General features: G+C 33.2%; 1 long non-coding RNA gene across 1 annotated transcript in view; it reads right to left on the reverse strand.

Annotated features, from left to right (window-relative positions):
* Positions 1–531: 531 nt before the first annotated feature.
* Positions 532–24,308, reverse strand: part of LOC141553866 (uncharacterized) — a 107,110-nt gene continuing 83,333 nt past the window's right edge. Inside the window, exons 3-4 of the long non-coding RNA XR_012485698.1 lie at positions 6,299–6,404; positions 532–655 (exon numbers count right to left, since the gene is read on the reverse strand). This is a non-coding gene — a long non-coding RNA (uncharacterized LOC141553866). The remainder of the gene's footprint in view (positions 656–6,298; positions 6,405–24,308) is intronic.

Here is a 24,308-nt window from a genome sequence, read left to right on the forward strand (position 1 = left end):
TTGTGCATCACAATAATTTTAGAAATATGTATAGAAGTGCACATGTTTAACATATATTGAATTACTTTCCCTCTAGGGAATGATGTGGAGATGGGGGTGGGGGAATTTGGAGCACATGGTTTTGGAAGAGTCAGTGTTGAAAAATGATCTATGCATATGTTTTGAAAATAAAAAGCCTTAATAAAAATAGTATACAAGGATGTGAAGTATATGTGATTTCATCTATGTGGGTTACTCCTATGAGTTGGTAGATAAGTCTTCTTGTATCATTTAAAGTATTTAGAAACTTAGGGTTCTCCTGCTGAAAGAAGGAGCTTTTAAACCAGGTCATCCTGATTCTGAGCCCACTGGGCACTAAATAATAAGCAGTTTCTAGAAAAAGTTATTGATATGAAAATATACAAAGGAAGAACTGAAAAATTCAGACCAAGTTAAAATTAGAAAAGAGGATGGATGAATTGAAAAACCATTGTGGTGTCTTAGATTGAAAGCTGATCTTGGAATAAGGATATCTCTGTCACTTACCTGCTGTATGACTATAGACAAGCCTCTTCATCTCTTAATATCTCCAGGCAATTTTCTAAGATTGTAGTTAGGCAGAGGTAAATTCAGACTGATTAAATCACAAATCCACAGCAGCAACAAACAGAGTCACCTGAAATCAGGAAATGTTATATACTGAGTTATGGAGGGAACTAGAGTTTTAGGGAGTTTTTGTTTTGCTTTGTGTTTAAAAATAAAAAATGAATGTTTCAACTCTTGGCTTAAATGTCTAACAAAAGAGGATAGAAGGTAGATTAGTAGAAGAGTTAACTTGAATTTTAATGTGGTTTTCTTTTCTCCTCCTTTACAGTAGAGTATAATAATACAGGTGATGAATATTTATTCAGCCTTAATTATACTTCTTTTGCTTTAGTGCACTTTAGTTTAGATTAAAGGTCTGCTGCTGATGATCTTTTTTTGGGACAATATATGCCTACACTTTCCATCTTTTGATTTACAAATAAAACTATGCTTATTATATTTCCTTTAGCTTTAACCCCCTTTTCTCAATTTTATTAATATTAATGCAATCTCACTCTATTTATGGTAGTGTTTATGTAATAGATAAAAATGTATACAAACCTTACTTTTATTTCTTGAAAATGTTGAAAATCATTATTAATTCTTTCAGAACAAAAGTGTCTCTCTCATATAATTTCTAATATGGGTCCTATTGCAACCGAGTAAATTTCAGTTTATGTCCAAATAATGCTTAAAACACTACCTATTTGAGTTCTGTAATAGACTACTTTGTTTTCATTTAGATAAAAAATAATCACTGATCTAAAATGTTCTAGTGTTTGGAAGCAGATGGTAGCAAGTCATATGACAAGGCTAAGACAAACAAAACTAGTTGCATTGAAAATATAAAGAGTATGCCCACATGATAGTGAAGAAAGTAAACGATGAAAAAATACTGCACTTAGGCATTGACTACAAAGGGGGGGGGGGTTGAGGTGAGTTGGTAATGCAATGTGATCCTGGTAAATATCATTATTTTATAATCAATCCATGCAACCAACTGCCTTTAACAGGTCTGCTATCTAGCAGGATCTGCACACTTTTGATTATAGCAGGTTATTAACATAAAATGAATAAGCTACAGGCACATTTTTCTATAGGGAAATGTTTTGGCTCAACATTCTCTTCAGTGATCACTGAGAATACTGAAGAAGGCATTTAACTCCAATGTGTGTCTATTGAGTTTAATTGTTTTTACTTTTATTCAGCTTTACAATCGAGTGTTTTTAAATGATAGGGCTCATCCACAAAACCTCATTCCACAAGTGAACAAACAAAAAGCTTTGGTTTTGTGTTTCTGAGACACTAATGTTTAGAAATTAGGTTGTCAATCAACTCTACCCCCTCCTTACAAATAAAGGATGAAAATCTCAGATATGGAATCTGAGTACAATGCAGTGATTATGGCCTTTTTTCTTATGCATTGATAGGCATATTTCTTAAGCAAAATAGATTCATCTTTTAGCATCCTGGGCAAAATCTATAGGATGAAGCAAAAAACCCTAAAATCTAGACTCTGAACTATCAAAAATATGGGGGGTGTGTGTGTGTGTGTGTGCGCGCACATCTGTGCATGTGTCTAGCAGCTACTTTTCTGGATTTGTGATTTCATTGATACAGGTAACTATTCTGGTGATACAGATGATGGTTCTTTCTCATCTGTCCATGTTCTCCCATAAATATTACACAAGGTCCACTCAACACACTGGAGTTCTTACTCTAGACCTCTTGAAATTGTGCAGATATACATGGAACAGCTGTCCATTCTATTATTTATTCCTTTTTGTTGTTCTACAAGGAGTTAATCTCTCAGGTCATTAATATTTTTGCAAATACATTTTATGTCACTCCTTTTGAACAATTCTTTATTGATTTCATAATGCTTATCCTAGTATGTTCCTTACCATTGCCCATTTGGTACCTACAATTTTGGTTCTTTGGAGTCTATGGTGACCTATGACAGATTCATTACAAAGCTTCTCCTTTCCCTTCCAGAAGCCGTGCACTCCTAATTGGTGGGAGTTTTTCATATTTAGTCCAACTTAAACTTATCACACTGCTACTCTCTGGCTATCTTCACACTGGGCTACTTCTTATGCCTTTTCTTACCACTTCCTTTCTACTTCTGGCTATGGAATTAGCAATCAAATAAATATTACTCTCCGTGTATGTGTTGATCAATTTCTTATAGATTGATTCACTACCTCTGCTGATCCAGCCCCAAATATCCATCCCTAGACACTAATTTGTTATGTGCTGTCCTCTCTTTTGCACATAGTAAGTGCTTAATAAATAAATACAACTAAGATCTCATAGTCTAGAAACCCTTTCCATTCATTTAGTTTTCCAGATAGTATTGTCAAATAATAAATAATAAAACCAAACTCATTTGAATAATTATTGATCTTCTTTGGGAGGTTCTATACTTTTCCAGGACTCAAAGGATTTTGTGAATCCCACTATAGAGATTGCCTCTCCCATTTAGACACAGCATTGTAATTCTTCATGAGAGTTGTAAATACCATTGGCTAGTATTTATCTCCTATTTTTATGTTCCATTTGGCATTAATAATTAAAGGGTCACTGAACAAAGTTATATCTATTGTTACATTTTCATATAATTATGTATAGTTTTGAAATATGCAAGATTGATGCCTTGTTGCTGAAAGTGCTTTTAGTTTGTATTTTGCTCTATTAAATTTTTTTTTCGTAGTCAACAATTAGCAGTGTGAGTTTGTATTCTCTAAACCTTTTAGTAAATTGAGTGGTTACAAAAATGTGGTCTGCTGGCATCTTATGTGTTTGCAAAATTCTGGAAGCAACAAAAATGTCCAACAATAAGAGGGTGATTAAATAAATGGTGGTACAATAATATATTGGAAATACTATTTAAACTGATAAGCATGAGGAATACAAAGAAGCTGGGAAAGACCATAGTGAAATAATGCAAAGTGAAAATGCTAAAACAAAACAAGAAGTATTTGCTAACTACAACCATGCTTAAAAAATATGAATGAATGAGATAAATAAAAAATGCTCATGGAGACATGGAGTAACTGAAAAATTATAATATTCATGAGTAGGAATTAATTAAATATAATTCTTAACCAACATTAGTTAATAGTATTTATATTTAATATTAAATTTATGAAATAACATTTCCTTTAAAAGTTATGATCTACAATAGTGTCATTTGAGAAATACTCCCTGTTCTTTTCTGAAACTTGCATCTACAATGCCTTGTGTGATATGGGTTTATTGTCATCAAAGTTTTATAGAGATGGGTCAGTAGTTAAAATTGTCCGTTTGATCCCCTTTCTGTGGTGTTAATAATGTCTGTTTTGTCCCTAGGCCATTTGACATTAACCCAATTTTCAAAAGAAATCCCTCAATGTCTTCAAAATTGTGCTGTCTTCAGTACAGATAATTTTTATATATTTTTGGTCTGACCCTGCTACTTTTTTTTTTTACTGTTTTTGATATTGTTTCATTCTATTTAGGATAAATGATGACTAAAAGAAGAAAAAACCATAGAAATTTTTACATAACTTTTTCTTATTTTTGATTTATTCTATGTTCTTTATATTTCATTTTTGAATGTTTTCAGAATGATTGGATTTAGTTATATCTCTTGCCAATATTTCTGTTTTCATTAGGCTCTGTATTTTTCATTATTTTAAAATTCAATATTGTTTATCATCTTCCATGTACTTCTTGAAGATTTTATAAAATTAAATCTATATTTTCCACAAATATGGTCCTTGGATGCCATATCCTTTTGGTTGGCAAGTAAAAAAAAACCAAGTATCAACTGACTGAGGTATTTTCTAGGATATTTTGTTCTCTTTTGGTGTGATTACTGATTTATATTTGTTAAAGTTCCTCATGAAATAGTGATAATTGATGTCAATTTTTATTTTTTAAATCCATTTTCCTCTTAGTGGTTGTGATAGTGTAAACAATTTATCCACACAGATCAAGTGAAGTTTCCTCAGTAGGAAGCCAAAATTCATTTGTGCTTTTCTAAATTGGCATTTATTTTGATCTTTTTGCTAGGAAATCAGTAACTTGACTATATGGCTAGACTCACATAGCTATTTCAGAAATAATTCCCATATTAGCTACCGGTCATTTCCTATCTGTTGAAATATATACAATTTCATTTTTTTTGGAGGGATGATATTGCTTAGAACTTTCCATATCCAGTATCTTCCTGTTTTCTTCTTGAAAGAAGTGTCCATGATAAATATATGCAGGAGACTTCCACCTCTTATTACTTACTACTAAATATGTTTTCCAGAATATTGATTTATGTTTTTTCCCTATAACTATCTTTACATTGAAATCATTAAGTACTAAAGTACATAATTATTTAATTAATTGCTATTTTTGTTGAATTATTTCAGTTGTGTCCTATTCCTCAGCCCACTTGATGTGTTGGCACAGATAGTGGAGGGACTTATTATTTCCTTTTCCAGCTTATTTTAGGGATGTGGAAAGTGAGGCAAATAGCATTAAGTGACTTGCCCAGGATTAAAGAGCCACTTAGTGTCTGAGCCAGATTTGAACTCAGGAAGATGAGTCTATTTGGCTCTAGATCTAGTACTCTATTTGCTGTGTCATTGACCTATCCCATAGTATCATATAATAGATACTTATTAAATATATAGTAGAGTACTTTTACATAGTAAATGGCTGCAGGCATATTTGCCATTAGTGCACTATTATGAAATACTCAAGTATCCCATGAAATGATTTCTGGCACTATCAATTAAAACTCCCTAAATTAAGCCTTAGTATGTGTGTGTGTGTGTATATATATATATATATATATATATATATATATATATATATATATATATATATATATATATATTTAGTATGCCAAAGCCAACCCCCAGATAAATTACATGAAGATCATTTTGTTTCTTTCACTCTAGTTCTTTGACACTCAAGCTTATATATTACTTTTAGCCAAGCTAAAATAATATTTTGTTCTTTTTTTGAACTGCAATTATATTGGGAGCACTGTTTCTAAGTCTGATTAATTAACTATACAAGAACAGAGGCAGGGGAGGAAAAAAAAAGTACTATAAAGTTCCAGTGAGAAAGTTGGGCTCAAAATTGACTTGCTACTTGAAACAATGACCCATCCTATTCGGCTCTGTAGTCACATTTACACCTTGTGAACCTGCCCTTCCTTCTGCAGGCTGTTCACACCTTCAGTGCTTTCAGTGCCTGACCCCTGAGTGAGCCTTCTACAAAGCTTGGCTTAGTCTGGCACAAAGTGCTTGTTTAAACTTCATTCACACCCCACTCACATATGTGATGTGAACTGGCAGACTGGTCTCTTAGGGGCTATTGTTGAGGCACTAGGAAAGGGCACTTTCGCACATTATAATTGTGATACTTTTTAAACTAATTTGGTTCAAATTAGTTAGGAAGCATTATTGGGCCAAAATGGAGTCGGCCTGGAATGCTTTATTCACAGCTGACCCTGAACTGGAACAGAACTGAAAAATTGACTGGTTGAACTCCCTGAAACAAATGATGCCTGAGTGGTTTCATGCATAATAACTGCCTCTGATTTAAATGGGGCCATCAGTCAGCAGCCACAGAAGCTACAATCTAACCTATATATTTCTAAAAGGCCTCTCCCTGGAGGGTCTTAGCCTCCCCACAAACATGCTGCTTAAACACACAACATATAACAGGGAAAGAAAGTATCTGTTACCTTAAATTTAGGGCTGCTTCAGGAGTAACAGTGACAAGCCATCAGAGAGTTGGAATGTAGAGCTGGGATCTATTTGGTGTATCCTTCCAGATAAAATCACTGGAGGCTGAATGGTAGATACAGAAGATGGAATATTGTACTTGAAATCCAAAATTTCTCAGTTCAAATCTGGCCTCTGACATTTACTAAGTACATAATCATGGGCAATCCCAAGAACCTCTGGTTCTTCATATGTAAAGGGAAAGAGGGGGAGATAATAGTTCCAGTCCATTATTTTACTGGTAGAGTAATGGATGAAGTTGTGAGCTTAGAATCAGAATGGATCTGAGTTCTAACTCAGATATTTCCTAATTATATGGCTTTTGACAAATCATTTAACTTCTTTCTGCATTCATTTTCTCAAATATAAAATGGCAATAATAATTATTCCTCAATAATTATTGCCTAGGATTGTTTGGAAGATAAAATGAGATGATATATAAAAAGTTATTTGCTAACCTTAAAGTGTTATATAAATATGGGTTATTATTATTATTATTATAAAGTAGTATCAACATTAAGGCATTAAAGTTCTGGTTATTTCACTACTATGTTCCAATACTGTCCTAACATATTATAAATGTTATCTCATTTGACTGTTGACCTATAAATAGGTGCTATTACTGTCCCCATATTATAGTTGAAGAAATGTATAGAGAAGTTAATTGATTTGCCTAGGGTAAAACAATAGGAAGTATTTGAGGCTTGGATTTGAACGCAGGTCTTCCTGATTATTGAAGGGACTGCCTCATTTAATGCCAACATGATTTCTTTTTCCATTATAGAAAAAATAGATAAACTTTCATTTTAATTTTTAAAAATGAGACAGCTAATTCTCTTTTGTCCATTATAGACAAAATAAATAAGCTCTTCCTTTTTTTGTTTTGTTTTTTTTGCTAAGGGGATTGGGGTTAAGTGACTTGCCCAGGGTCATACAGCTAGGAAGTGTTAAGTGTCTGAGGTCACATCTGAACTCAGGTCCTCCTGACTTCAGGGATGGTGTTCTATGCAGTGCACCACCTAGCTGCCCCTAATTAAAATTAAATTTTAATTTAAAAAATGAAACAGCAGTTTTCTTCTTTCCACCTAGCTCAGAGGACTCCCCATAATGATTATGCCTTTCCTCCTTAGTGCTGCAGTTAACTCCAGTTAGTGACTCACAAAGATTCTGAGCATTTTGTTGCCTAAGGGCCACTTTTTTTCATGATTCTTGATAAGTAGTATTCTCAGTCTCTCAATTATTCTGAGTTGAAATATCTATTCTGGTCTTAGGTAATAATAATAATAATGGTGATGACAATAATGGTTTATATGTCATATGAACCATTATTATATTATATACATTATTATATATTGTTATAAACATGGTTTATATATGTTTATGTAATATAGCACTTGAAGATTTACAAAGTTATTATATATATATATATATATATATATATTTGATTCTCACAATACTAGGAAGGAATTTTATTCCTTTTTACTCTGTGGATGAGATAATTTAGGCAGATAGAGATTAAATGACCTTCCCAAAGTCACACAGCTAATATTTACAGTGGGATTTAAGCTCAGGTCTTTCTAGCTAAACTAGGAAAACTACCTAAACTTGCAAATTTCCATATCAAAGATCTCCATCAACTCCCACATAATAGAGTCTGACTGTATTTGTAGATCATTGAGGCTTCATCTCTTTTAAAAACAAATATATGTTTACATGCTTGAGGCACACATAGTGAACTTTGGAGGCAAACAAAAGAAGATAACTCTAAGTCACTTTTGACAAGATTTACTTTTCAAAATTCTCAGGTGCAACAAAGACTTCACATAATTTCTCTAGACCTGACAAACCACTTACATTAAAGTCAAAGGCATGTCTTAATCGTCATCCATGTAGCCACTTTTTTCCCATTTTTTCCTCTTTGCATTTGTATGCTAATCATGAGGAGCAAAAATAGACTTAGATTGGAAATCAAAGATTGGTTGTATACAGGTAATAGAGTGCTTGAACGTTTTATTTAAAGATAGAAGGCTCTTGAACCAGGCTTTATTATTGAACTAAGACTATCTATCCTTTTTGACACTTTTTAAATTAAGTTCTTCCTCTAATTTATGTTTTTGTCAGCTTTCTTCCTTTACCTGGCTTTAAGCTGCCTTTTTTTTCCACTCTAAGTAATAAACTACTCTGAAGCAGAGGGAAAAAAATTTTAATGACTCCAGGAATTCATATTAACAAAATGGATCATTTGTATACAGCCATAGAATTATGAATCCTTTTGAAATATCTGCCAGGAGGTTTTACCTGAAGGTACAAGACTATCATAACAAAGCTCAAAATTTCATTTTCTCTGTCTAGAAATCCTAGATCCCCCTGGTAAATGTGGCGCAATATATATGTTTTGAAAATGGAAAGACAAGCTCTTTGAGTACCACATTATAAGGTCAAAAATAGACAACTTAAGGGGTAATGTGGAGATCAAAACCACTATTGAGGTCAAAATCACCCGCCTTTCTCCCCTCAGACAGAAAGTGACAAGCTCCAATAAAGTATAACAGATCAAATAGAAATCATTTTTGTTTGCCTGGCTTTGCACCACCAGTTATATCTGTCTCTTCATTGGATGCTCAATATACCTCCTTATTATCATTAATCCAACCTGCCTCTGAGCATGTTCTATATCCTGTCTCACTTCCATGGAGTTTGAGAGAGCTTCAGACAAAACAGGGTAGCAGCTGCAGTGTGATGAGTGGTGGCAGCCACATAATCTACTGTGATGTCTTATTGGAGAAAATTTGGGACAATGTAATTTCCTCAACTTGACATGATCCTTGACTGGATAATGCAAGCCAAAACATAACATGCAAATTTCTTGGCTATACTGACTTATCTTCATTTTTACATTACACACATTCAAAAAACTATATATGCTTAGTGGTCAGATGAAAGTACAATTTATAGCATTCTTAGATTTGAGAGAAAAGCAAACAGATTAATTTTGTTGTTTAGTTGTTTCAGTCAAATCTGTTTCTTCATGATCCCATTCGGGGTTTTCTTTGCAAAGATATTTGAGTGGTTTGCCATTTCCTTCTCCAGCTTATTTAACAGATGAAGAAACTGAGGCAAACAGAATCAAATGATTTGCTGAGGATCACATAGCTAGTAAGTGTCTGAGGTCAGATTTGAACTCATAAAGGTAAATCTTCTTATCTACAGGCCTGGCCCTCTATATCTCTATGAGACCTAGATGTTCAAACAGATTAAAAAACCCAACAAAACAAATAAAAAAGACAAACATAAAAAATGATGATGTACAAATTCCTTGAAGCTGATAACTTTCAATGGGAAGCAACATGGTAGAACTGGAATGATCACCTCTTAGATTCAAGGAACATGGGTCTAAGTCCTTATTTGGCTATGAATTCACTGTGTAACACAGGCAAATCAGTGATTCTCTCTGACCTTAATTTTGTCCATCTTTTAAAAGAACTATTTCATGAAGAAAGGTTCCTGAGCAGCATCTAGAGTTATCAGGAAATTGTTAATTCAATAAACATTTATTAAGTGTTCACTATGTACAGGATAGACTGGCTTCTGATTGTATTTCTTTTGCCTGAAATATTATAGACTCAATAAATTCTTGCTTATTCATTCATTAATTCTAAGATTCCTTCCTTTAAAGGAACTCTTAAAAGATCCTTTAAAGTTCAATAATTCTCCAATCAGATTTATCACTTCAACAGTTTGCCTCTCACACACTGTCATTACTTGCCTGGTCTGTCTTTTTATTGTCCATGGCATATCACAATAATTTTGTCTTTGTCATTATTCATACTAGTTAGGGAATACCTGTCCTCCTTCCCCTCTACTTATTTAAATAGAGTCATTCTTCTATGCCTATAGGAAGAGTCATCTCCCTCGTATCTTCCAACAAGTTCTGAGCTCTGTTATTTTCAACCTTCTAAAGCCTTTGTCATCTTTACCTTATATTTTGTTATATCATAATATTGTGTGGCAATTTTATTCTGTCTTATAGGGTTTTTTTTTTTACTTTTTCTTTTATATAATCGTTTCATATAAATCCTATATCATCCTTGTTCCCCCAAATATGTTTTGTTTGAGGGAAGATGTCATAAACTTATTTTTTTAAAATCTGCTGTAGTATCTCACACAGTACTAAGTAAATAGAAATAACTCTGTAATTATTTAAGATGTCAAAAGGCAGCAGAGCAGAGCAGGGAGCTAGATACTTGGACCAATAGGTGATACAGGTGATAGTGGACTTAGATTCAAATCCTACATTAGACCTATATTAGTCTACTAGTACTCTTGTCCCCTAATGCCCTTGTATTTAACTGTTTTCAATAGTAGAGAACTGTACTTTACCTCAGAGGGTTGTTAAGGAGAGGAAAAAAAGGAAATAATATTTCTAAGGTTTTTTGAAACTTTAAAGTATCATATGAATATTAGTTTTAATTTAACTTAATTCAAATATGTCCATCTGAAAGAATCTTTGGTATGAATTGTTTTCTAATAGATCAGGATTGAAGTATCCCTAATTTTTGTACAACTCTTCATTTCTCCTCTGACTTGTTCTATGTACAAAATCTAACAAAACATAATGAATAATAAAAGATGCTTTAAAACTTAAAAAAAGAACTGTTATTGAAGCATTTCTTCTATGGTATAACTCCCCCCAAAAGTAGATCAGTGATATGGTCTCAATAGCTTAATACTATTAATTCACCCTAAATTCTTTTTAAAATTTTTAACACATATGCATGTATAATTTTTCAACATTAACCTTTGTAAAACCTTGTGTTCCAATTTTCCCCCTTTCCCCTTATTCCCCCACCTAAATGGTAAGTAATCCAATATATGTTAAACATGGTAAAAAATATGTTAAATCCAACATATGTATACATATTTATACAATTATCTTGCTGTACAACAAAAATCAAATCAAAAAGGAAAAAAAATTAAAAAGAAAATGCAACCAAACCACAATAAAGAGTGAAAATGCTATGTTGTGATCTACCCTCTGTTCCCACAGTCCTTTCTCTGGTGTAGATAGATACCTCTCATTCTCATAAGATCATTGGAACTGGCCTGAATCATCTCATTATTGAAAACCACATCCACCAGAAATGATTATTATATAATCTTGCCATGTACAATGATCTCCTGGTCTGCTCATTTCACTTAGCATCAGTTCATGTAAGTCTCTCCAGGCCTCTCTGAAATCATCCTGCTGATCATTTCCTATAGAACAACACTATTCTATAACATTCATAAACCATAACTTATTCAGCCATTCTCCCACTAATGGGCACCTACTTATACCACTAAAAAAAGGGCTGCCACAAATATTTTTGAACATGTTGGTTTCTTTTCCTTCTTTAAGATCTCTTTGGGATATAAGCCCAGTAGAAACACTGCTGGATCAAAGATTATGCAGAATTTGATAGCCTTTGGTGCATAGTTCCAAATTGCTTTCCAGAATGGTTTTTCAGGTCACAACTCTATCAAAAATGTTTTAGTGAATTGACCCTAAATTCTGTTACAAAAATAAGATAAACTGAATTTAGGCCAAATTGAAAATTGCCTAATATGGGAAAAACTTGGGTTACAATCATTTTTCCAAGTTGTAGAACATGAGATGGTGACTCCAAGTCAATCGGGGGCTTCAATGTTTTTGAGTGAGGTGAGAGTGGGGATAATTCTCTCTCAGCTAAGAAAACTCAAGGTGACTTCTTTGTAATGCTGTATTATAAGAAAAGATCATGGAAGAGATCCTAGATTCAGAATTGTTATGGGAAATGTTAATCCAATTCAATCACACTTTTTGAAATACAATGTTCAGGCTACCATTTTGCTGGGTGTTATAGATAAAAAAGATGAAATAAAATACTGACTCTGACCTCAAAGAATTTACAAACTTATAAGAGGAAATGTTACATGTATATAAATAAGTACTATGTAATATAAAAGGAATGAACTAGGCAAAATACTTATGAGTAATTTAAGAAGGAAAATTCATTTCCAAAATAGGGGAATCAGAGATTTCATTGAGGAGACACCACCTAAGTTGGTTTTGAAGTAATCTGCACATCTGTTTTGTCCATATATGTTGGCCTGTTATTCAAACCCCTTAGTGAATAACTGAATACCACCAATAGGGAAACCAGAAATTTACATAACTATTAAGTGATAATGCTCAAGTTGCTCAGACATAACTGTAATTTTTTTATTTTTTAAATTCTCTGATTTATTATTTTTTAAAAACACATATGATTTATTTAACATGTATTAGTCAACCTGACATCTGGGGAGGGGGGAGAAGGAGGGGAAAATTAGGACAAAAGGTTTGGCCATTTTCAGTGTTGTAAAATTGCCCATGCATATATTAAAATATTTTTTTTAAAAACCACATATGTTTGACGAATTACCTAGTAAAGTTGACAGAGGGATAAAGTCTTTTAAATCTACCTCACATATTTCCTAGCTGTATGATTCTGCATAAGTCACTTAACTTCTCTGACCTTCAGTTTTCTCATTTATAAAATGGGACTAATCTCAAAGGATTGTTGTGAAGTTCATGCAACATACTACATATAAACTTTTTAGACTTTGCATTATTATGTCATAAACTCCCTTACCAATTGTAGTCACTGATTATATAGTCAAATTTATTGCAATATAGATCTTACTTTTCAGGCAGACCCTTAAAATCAAATTTTGGTTTCTACCTATAACTTAGAACAGAAACTCTATCAAAGATCACTATATTTACTTTGGGTATCTACATAGTAAAGTGGATAAAGCGCTGAGCTTGGAATCAGGAAGATTCTTCTTTCTGAGTTCAAGTTCAGCCTCAGACATTACTAGCTGTGTGATCCTGGATAAGTCACTTAACCTTATATTTCTCAGTTTCCTCATCTGAAGGATATAACAAACTACTTTAATTATCCTTGCCAAGAAAGTACCATATGGGTCCTAAAAAGTCAGATTAAACAAATTTTTTTTTCAGAAATTCTTCAGAAACAAAATTTTTCAGAAGTTTTGTGAATTCATTTGTCTAGATACATTCTCCATTGACAAAGATGGCAACTCCTCCACTCCTTAATAAAAGGACTTTATTAATCTCTGTAGCCAAAACAATTTATGACTTGATAGTCAGAGCCTGCTTATAAGTCTTTGTGAATTTAGCTAGGCTACTTTTGATGGAAAGTCCCTTATCAGGACTATAAACCTGCAGTCTTTCCCAGCCTGGAAGAATCAGTGCCATTAAAAAAAAATGGATGGGGTGGGGGGTGAGAATTGAGAGAGAGATGCTATTATTTCTTCTCTCCTAGCTGTCTTACATTGCATTACATTGAAGAAGTATTAATTCTACCCCCTGAATTCAAGGAGACCCTCAGCTACCCTGCCTATGTCATTCAGCACTTCATTAAGTATTCCATCCATATATATTTTCCATTCTACAGTTGTGACATTTTCATGCTCCTGGCATTGCACCATCTGAAATATAGGAGAGAAAGACCTCATTTTTCTTTCATACAATTTAATGGGAGTGGTGATGGCACAGTCAGTAATTATGCATCTTGGTTGCTATAGATATCATCAGTGTTACTAATAGAGATAAGATACATAAAGCAATTGAAGGACTCAGTGCCTTTTCGGGTGGTTAAAATAAAGCAGCAACAAGTCTGAAAACAAGTTGTCCATGCACTTACATACACATATACATGAGGAGATTCTAAATATTATATGAGAGGTATTTGTCTTCTCAAACTGAAAGCTTTTCAATTCTCCCATTACCATGCTCTATTTCTAAGATCTTATATATTGTTTTAACTTTGATATATGCTTACTATGATGTTTAAACTGTGAATGAATTGGGGTCGGTTGAGAGACAGTATTCATAGCACCGTAGTGTCAACTAAAATAGAACTCCATCCGTGTGGCAGCACATAAACTTAGAAAAATCAATATTACCCATGTTGCACTGTGCCCTTTATTTATTTTCCAAATTATATGTTAATCTGATTTGGGTAGCACTCAGGAATTTTGCTGTTTTTTATCTGTGAACTCTGATACCTCTGGAAAGTGAATAAAGAGCTGCCCTCAGAGGAAGGAAGTTCTGGGTTTATGACAAGTAGTGACTATGTGACCCTGAGCAAGTCAAGTAAGCCCTGCACATCCTAGACAATCTTTGAATAGAAATTGTTCACTAACTGCCCATCGATAGTGATAGACGGAATCTCTTTCTTCTATTCTAATGAAATTACAGAATTAATAAGAACAAACAGTGACAAGATGGTTCTGTTATGGGGCAGAAATTTAAGTTTAATTTTTTAGGCTTTTTTTTTTGTTCGTTTCAAGAAAATAATTTGGGATTTTTTTAAAAATGTAGATTTAAAAATATCTTCTAAAATTATGGTTTTTTACTCATATATTTGATTAGTAAAAATATAGTATAGTCAATATTTTTTTTTCCTAGAGCCAGGAAAACCTAGATTCTAAGTCAGACACTGCTATTTATTAGTAATGTGACCATGGTCAGATAAACCTCCCAGGCCTAATTTTGTCATTTGTAAAATTGGAACAATAATGCCTATGCTATCTACTTCACAGGGTTGTTGTAAGATTCAAACTAAATAATATGTGTTAAATTCTTTGCCAACTTTAAAGTGTAATATGATCTTTCTAGTTTCAGTTTTATATATCAACAATCCAGAGGCAGTCAAGTGATGCAGTGCATAAAGTACCTGCAGTCAGGAAGAACTAAATTCAAATCAGACTTCAGACACTTACTAAATCCTGGACAAGTCACTGCACCTGTTTGCTTCAATTTCCTCATCTGCAAGATGAGACGGAGAGGATATAGAAAACCATTGTAGTAACTTTGCCAAAAAAAAAAAAAAATCCCAAATGGAATCATAAAGAGTTGGACACAATTGAACAACAAATCAACAATCTGGGAAGGTAATTCAGGTCTTTCTTTAATATATACCTAGATCACAGAACTACAAACCAGAACATTAATTGAGAATAAAGAGCTGGGATTTTTAGGAATCTTTGATGCATTGTAAGATTATCTAATGATGTGGCTAAGAATATTGGTTATAACCTTCCAAGAATTCTCACCACTCAAGTTTACTTGCAATGTAAGGTAGTCAATAGATGCTAATCAGATAGAGTTTTGGACTTGGAGTCAAGAAAAATATTTTTATCCTAGTTCTGATTTATCATTGAAGCCTAGAAAAAGATCTGTTTCTGAAAGCATAGGACCTGAATTTGAATGTTATCTTTGACAGTATCTATATGACCTGGAGCAAGTAACAATTTCTTTTGACCTTAATGTTCCATTTATAAAATGAGGGAGCTGGGCTAGATGGCCTCTGAGGTTCTTTCCAGTTTTAGATCCTTAGTCTTATGGCTTATCAGTCATGGGATCATGTATATCACTTTCCATCTCTGAGCCTCAATTTCCTCATCTAAGTAAAAAGGATAATATTACTTTTGTCACCTCATTTAGAACAGTTGTTGTGAAGACAGAGCTTTGAAAACTTTTAAGTTCTACAAAAATGTGAATTTTTATTATTAACATTGTAATGATCTATAGTACAGTCCATTCCTAGGAACTGAGAAAAGTAATGCTAGTCCCTCCTCTCTTTTTAGTAGGAATTATACTTGTAACTTTTAAAAAATTAATGGAATTTTATTTTTCCAAATTCATGCAAAGACACTTTTTAACATTCACCTCTGCAAAACCTTGTGTTCCAGATTTTTCTGCCTCACTTCTTCCATCCCCCCTTCCCAAGACAGTAAGCAATCTGATATAGGTTAGATTGTGCAATTCTTCTAAATATATTTCCATATTCATCATGTTGAGCAAAAAAAAAATCAGATCAAAGGGAAAAAAGTGTGAGAAAGGAAAAACAAAAACCAAGAAATCAAGCAAACAAACAAACAATACAGTGAAAATACTATGCTTTGATCCACATTCAGTCTTCATAGTTCTCTTTCTGGAATTAGATGGCATTTTCCATGACAAGTTTATTGGAATTGTCTTGAATCACTTCATTGTTGAGAAGAGCCAAGTCCATCACAGTTGATCATCACATAATCTTGCTGTTACATGCACACTGTTCTCTTGGTTCTATTTACTTCATTCAATTTCGGTTCATGTAAATCTTTCCAGGCTTTTCTGAAATCAGCCTGCTTATCATTTTTTCTAGAATAATAAAATTCTATCACATTCAAATACTATAACTTATTTAGCTATTTCCCAATTGAGAAGCATTAACTTATTTTCCAATTCCTTGACACTACAAAAGGAACTACTACAAAAATTTTTGCGTATGTGGGTCCTTTTCATTCTTTTATGATCTCCTTAAGATATAGACTCAGTAGAGACACTTTTGTATCAAAGGATATGCACAGTTTTATACCCCTTTGGGCATAGTTTCACATTCTCTTCAGAATAGTTGGGTCATTTCACAACTCCAGGAACAATGCATTAGCATCACAGTTTTCCCACATCCCTTCCCACATTTATCACTATCTTTTTCTGTTATCTTAGCCAGTCTGAGAAGTGTGAAGCAGTACCTCAGAGTTATCTTAATTTGCATTTCTTTATTCAGTAGTGATTTAAAACATATAACTAGAAATAAACTTGTTACTTTTATTTTTTTATTAATTGTATAATTATAACATTTTTTGACAGTACATATGCATAGGTAATTTTTTTACAACATTATTCCTTGTACTCCCTTCTGTTCCGAGTTTTCCCCCTCCTTCCCTCCATCCCCTCCCCTAGATGGCAGGCATTCCTATACATATTAAATATCTTATAGTATATCCTAGGTACAATATATATGTGCAGAACCAAATTTTATTGTTGTTGTTGTTGTTGCAAAGGAAGAATTGTATTTGGAAAGTAAAAATAATCTGGGAAGAAAAACAAACAAACAAAAATGCTCACAGTTTACACTCATTTCCCAGTGTTCCTTTTCTGGGTGTAGCTGATTCTGTCCATCATTGATCAATTGGAATTGGATTAGCTCTTCTCTATGTTGAAGATATCCACTTCCATCACAATAACTTGTTACTTTTAACAAAAATTTAAAATACTTTATAAACTTGGACTTCTTAAACTTTTTCCACTTGACCTTTTTTCACCCAAGAAATTTCTACATGACCCAAAGTATATAGATATATAAAATAAGTATACAAACCAAACATTTCTGATAATCATAATTTCTTGATTCCCAGACTCAATCACAATATCCTATATAAGACTGTAAATCATAGTTTTTGAAGCTTGGCTGTAAGAAACAATGTAAGCAATAGCTTACATTTATATCTCACTTTGTGCTTTTCAAAATGATTTCCTCATGCTATGGAGGCAGGGATTGACCAATGAAAGCCCAGTCCTTATGAGCACTTGTAGTGTGTTCTGCCTGACATATGCATATGAGGAGCATATGCAGGTATTATTTTTGCTCTGTTGACCCCTTAATAGAAGAGGGACCTTTTAATTTGCTGCTAATCCAGAATTGAGAATGCTTATAAAGGCATGATTAGATCTTTACCCTTCCTAGCTGTTTCATTGAAGAGTGCTGTAAGCCTTTTGGTGGGGGTAGAAGTCTCAGGGTATGAACTTATGAGATTTGAAAGAATGAATGAACTAAGTTAGGACCTTATGAGATTTGAAAAGACCCAAAGTTCAGTAAAATCATTAGAGCTATCCTGAAAAAAAATTAATGGGATCCTGAAAAAAAAAAAAGAGTGGGATCTATCCTAGCATCAATTCAGACTCAACAACTCAAGATGCTGCTGGTTGTTTTTTTTTGTTTGTTTGTTTTTTTTCTGGAATACCTTCATTTGTTGCCTATACTATGGATATTTATAAAATTACTTTATCATTCTCCTGAGGGACTATGGTGGTAGAGAAGAGAGTGTGCCCTGGTTAAAGGGAATGATTTATACTTCTGTTTTACTAGACAGGTTCTAAGATGCACAAGGAACCCCCAAAGTCACAGAAACAGTTTTACTGAATACAGATTTTATTGGAAAGACTTCTGTTTGAGAGAGCCAACTTGGATTTGAGTTTCGGCAAAACATTTTTACTTGTAAATTTTATTGGTACTTCAAATTCAACATGTCCCAAACTTTCTTCCTCTAAAAAAGAAAATTCTTCTTGATTCTTCTACAATTCATGAATTTTGTTTGTTTGTTTCTGGTATCATCATTCAACTTGTCTCTCGTATTGCAAACTTGAGATTAAGTTCTTCCTTGCCCCTCAATTATTTTGTCCTTATATTATATTTCTTACCTTCTGTTTTCTTGTATTCCTAGTCTTATCACCACCTATTACTATATACCTTAATAATCACCTCATTAATATACCCAACTGGACTTTTGCAATAACCTCCCAACAGTTCATAGGACTACAGATTTGGAACTGAAAAAGATGTTACAGGTAAATTGTAAAGGGCTCAAACTCTGAATAGGTGCACTGGAATCAGACAACCAAGCACTTAAGGCTAATTACCTATTGGACAATACTCTATTAGCATATGCTTAGAAAATGGCCTTTCTCACTATTATGTGCTAGCTCGATCTTTGGGCATATACAGATAATCATAGGAGGGATTGGGGGTGGAGTAAAACAAGCCAGGGTCACTTTGGAGGTGGAGGAAGAGAAGGGAGGTGGTGGAGAGCTTGTGGCAGTCTTGTCCATCCCCTTCATTTCTCCCCTTAAAGACCAAGGAGTTTTGCTTATCCTGAATCCAGCTGATTCTGGGGCCTCCAGAGAGCTAACTCAGACTTCACAGTCAATGAATCCGTTTTACAGTTGAGTTTTAATGACTTGTTCATAGATACTCAGCTCGTAAGATTTTGAAACAAGATATTCCTTCCTTCACGGCTAGCACTGTGCTAGCCATGCTATTGCTTCTTGCACTCTCTCTGTTCTTTAAATCACTACTTTCACACTCTTGCCAAGACAATTATATTTAAGTATAGACTTAATCATATCAGTCCTCTGTTCAAAATTTTATCCAATATATTTATATTGCTTTTTGAATTAACCTCAAAGTCCTTTACCAGTCAAGTGAAAGTTTTGCCAGTCTAATACCACCATCTCTACTATACTTCCATCTTTATTTCATATCACTATACCATATATATGCTCTGCTCCTCTAGTTAAACTTGTTCTTCACATCCATCAAACACACTTGCAACTTTGTATCTTTGATTATATGGTTCACTATATCTGAAACTTCTTCCTTATGTGTTCCTTGCCTAATGGGTCCTACTCTTCCTTTAAGTAAGAGATTTCTTAGCTGGGATCCATATAGATACCAAAGGATCTGTAAACTTAGATAGGAAGAAATTGAAACTTTTTTTTAACCAATCTTTGGTTTCCTTTGCAATTCTATGTATTTTATTTCTTAGAAAGAATCCATAGATTTTACCAGACTGCCAAATGGAACTATGACACAAAAATAGTTAAGACTTCTTTTTTGAAAACCTGACTCAAATGAAACCTTCACAAATATCTCCTTTTCACAAATGTTCTTCAAATTCAGTTTTTACATAGTACTTTATTTTTCAATTCCTTACTGAATTTATCATGACATATTGAAATTCTACATATTTGCCTCATCTTCCAAATAGAATGAAATATCATGATCTTAAGTATCTGCACATAAATAAACATTATATATTCATCAGAAACTAATAAAAGTTACAAAATATTCATATAATTAATGCCTGTTGGAAAGATCTAGAAGTTGTATCAACCCAAATTTATTGTGAACTAGAAGTTTGAATATATATATTTTAGGATACAGCCCAAGCAGAAATGAGATAGGAAAGAAAATAACGATAAAGTCTCTCAGTCCATAGTAATCTTTTGCTAAACATCAATTAGTTTAAAAGAAAAAATTTCACTTTGTAAACTAATTTATTTCCATGCTTTTGTGGATATTTTTTATTTTGTTTTCCATTTGATTCCTAATGTTTGTCATTATTCCTCTTCAGACACTGTCTACTACAAAGTGAACTCAGATATTCTTAGTGCTCAATATTCCATTTTCTTCCTTAATGAATTTGTAGAAACCATTCATCATGTCTGAAATATCATCCTTCCTCACTTTTATTTCTCATAATCAATATATTCATCCTAAGATCAGCTCAAGAACCATTTCTTTGGTGAACTTTTTTCATTCTCCAGGTTGTTAATATCCTTTCTCTCTTCAAAATGCTGTATTTAACAGTGTACATCCTGCATCCTGCCCCACATCCCGGGGAATTTGAGAGTAACTTGTTTTTGTATGCTGGTTTTGCTAACACAATTCCTTGCACATAATAGACTTTTAATAAATGTTTCCTTTTTGGAAAATTCCAACCTTAGATAAAAGAGGATTTCCTCACAAATTTGATAGAATCAAGATGGTTTTCCATGACTATTTAGTATATGGATGCAGTGGTGACTACAGTTTCAGAATTCAGGGAAAACCAAAATAATAAGACTCAGAGCAGAGTTTCCCTCCAAATTTATCTTTATGGGGATCCAAGAAACATGGAAAAAGATGACAGATGTGGCATAGAACCTAGGGTGAGGAAGACAACTCCTTGGGGACTTCAATTTGTCTAGTCATCTAAATTTACTTCCTCATTTTCTAGAATGAGAGCCATAGAATATTATGGTTGGAAGACAATCCCCTTATTTTACCGGAGATGAAATTAAACTCTAGAAAGATCAAGCAATTAACTTAAAGTGTCACAAAATTATAAATTTTTAATTTTAATTTTTTTTAGCTTTTCAAAAGTGTTTTTAAAAAAAGCAGTCTCATATCTGTCATACCTTTTGTTACCTTTCCCCCTCCCACACATATATGCCACACTTATAATTTTAACCCTGTTGGTAATGATGGTGAGTCTTGGCTTTTACATATCTGACTGAGCCTTTGTAATAATTACAACAATCAACATGTATGTAATGTTTTAAGGTTTTCAAAACACTTTTCAGATATGATCTAATTTTATTCCCTACAACAAACTTAGGAAGTAGATGCTATCATTATTCCTAATTTAATGATGAAGAAATAGATTAGAGATTTAATGACTTGCCTAGAATCCCACGCTAATTTGAAGTAAGATTGGAACTCAGATCTTTATTCCATTATTCTACCTACTGCAATATGTAGGCACTACTTTAAAAAAACTGCCATAATTCCACCTTTGGCACAACCTTGTCTTACTATCTCCTGAAAAGCCCATTCCATTTTTAGGTCGCTCTAATAATTAGGATGTTTTTCCTTTCTTTGATCAAAGCTAAATATCTTTCTCTGCAGCTTGTTCCCCTGCTTTTAGTTCTATCCAAGAAGAATAAGAATAATTCCTCTTCTAGGTGATGTCCCATTTGAAGACTATTACCAAGTTTCATAGCAGTGGTGTGTAGGATCCACTTTTCACTAGCATGCCAGAGACATGGATTTTCAACCTTTACATTTCAGAAACTGGCAATCACTACAAATCAGGATTTGATTTATTGATTTCTTAGACTTAAGAAAAGGTTAATAATGTAGGATAAACTTAAAGGTGTGTGCATGCATTTCAATCTCACCTTCCCTCTATCAATGCAAGAGTCTGGTTCTTAAACATTTATCATCATAAACCTATTTCACTCTATAAATATTGTTGAACTCAGTGGGAGTTATAGAAGACTCAGGGAAGGAAGTTCTGAAGCCTGGTGACTGTAAGCTAATAATAATGTAATAATAACAAATAGTAGTAGTAGTGAGAGTAAAATAATAAGTGGTATTTACATGGCATTTAAAGTTTGCAAAGTACTTTATGTCCATTATCTCATTTGAGCTTTACAACATCCTTACATCTCTCCTTTTTCCTAGACTAAATATCCCTAGTTCCTTCAATTATTCTCATATAATTGAAGTTCTCATATAATATGAACTTGAAAGCTTTCACTATTCTGGATTCCTCCTTTTGTACACCTCTGAACTTATCTAATGCTTTACTGAAATATATTATTCAGAATTAAACAGAAGAGGGTATGGTCTGATCAAAATGAAGTAAGGAAAACTTTCACTTCTCTCATCATGTAAACGCTATCTTCCTTAATGCAGTCTAAGATGTCTTAGAAGGAAATTAATTCTCTTGCTCCATGCAACATCAAATTTAAGGTAACACCTGTAGGCAAGGAGGCATTGTGCACATGCACACAGAACTGTCAATCAACATTCTAATCTAGATCTTCTGACTTGTAAGCCAATTCTCTTTGCATTAATCTACACTGCTCAAAAGAAAAGGCAGTGTGAGCGCATTTGTCTTTTGGATATACAGAGCATGCACTGTGTAACTGTCACATCATGTAACACAACATTGTGTCATGTGTGAATTACAGCACACCTCACAAAACCAGACAAAAATGAAAATAAAAACATTTTATATTAACTATCACTTGTCAATATTTGAAATTTTTAACAAAATCATTCCTGTATTTTATCACAATGAAAAAAGAATGCACAGAAGTTGTACAGGTCTCTATACTTGGGTAGTTTATAGATGAAGGATCATGTGACAAGTACCTGTTGTTTTTATTTTTTTTCTAAATACTCACCGACTATATTAGTTTATTCTATGCAAACTTTTATGGCTTTAGGGTAAAGCTATTTGTAACATTAATAATATAATTTTAAAACAAAACCAAGTTATTTATTGTCATTTTCAAAGATGCAGCAAATGAGAGCTTTATAAAATGGAGTTGTTAGTCTTAAGTCCATTTTCTATAGTCTAATGACAACCTGGGTCAAATACTTAGTGAGTAAGGATGAAATTACACATAATGCAGTTGTTTCCTGAAACATCCTTTTCAATAAAGTGTCATCCAGCTCCAAGTCCTATCACAAAGGAATAATTAGTCGTCCTGATGGTTTGGAAAGGGATACTACTATGTGATTATAAACTTGTTTCTCTCTCCTTCACCTTGAGGGTTTTTTGTTTCCTTTTAGTGAGGCAAATCAAATTCAATAGAAATGACTTTTTTATAACCAAAAGTATTAATTCTCTTTTTTTCATTTATTTGATTTTAGACAAGGCAACCAGTAATTAGTTCACATTTATATGTATACATACATGTATACACACATATTTATATATGTATATTTAAAATTTGTGTTAAATCATGGTCTTCTCTTGTAGAATGGGGAGGGAGGGGAGAAGACAATTTAGAACTTAGAATGAACAAAAAATTAAATTAAAAAAAAAGATATATATATATCTATATATATATGTATATATATATATATATACATATATATATAGATATATATATATAATCAAATTTCTATTCAGACCAGCTCTCTGAATATGGGATGTAAGATCAGGTGAGAGAGGAAAAAAAGAGGAGAGAGAGCCTCCAATATCCATCTATCCATTTATCTATCTATCTATCTATCATCTATTATTTGGTTTCTCCCAGTAGAATTTAAACTCCTCAATGGCAAGAACAGAATCATTTTGATCTTTGTATTCTCCACAGCAACTGTTCCAAAACTTTTAAACTTTTCTCTTCTTCCATAGAAGACCCTGAACAACCTCAGATGAGGGCCTTACCTCATATTTTACCATAAAAATTGCTCCCCATTCTCCTCAATTCCTTACCTCAAACTATTTATTTAGATATCTTCCCCCCATCTCCATTCCAGTTTCAAAAGAAGAGATGACTTCTCCTTGTTGAAGCCCATTTCTACATATACTTGATTCCATCTCCTACTGATTTCTTCAGTAAACATTTTTCATTATCCTTCCAATTCTCTTTCATTTTCAATCTCTTCCTATTTAATGGCTTGTTCCTTGCTGCCTACATTCATGACCAAATATCCATCTCTGAAAAACCTTCATTTGGTTTTACTGTCCTTGATGGGTTATCATTTTCTA

Source organism: Sminthopsis crassicaudata, chromosome 1 (genome assembly GCF_048593235.1).
Source record: "Sminthopsis crassicaudata isolate SCR6 chromosome 1, ASM4859323v1, whole genome shotgun sequence".
Classification (NCBI taxonomy): Eukaryota; Metazoa; Chordata; class Mammalia; order Dasyuromorphia; family Dasyuridae; genus Sminthopsis; species Sminthopsis crassicaudata.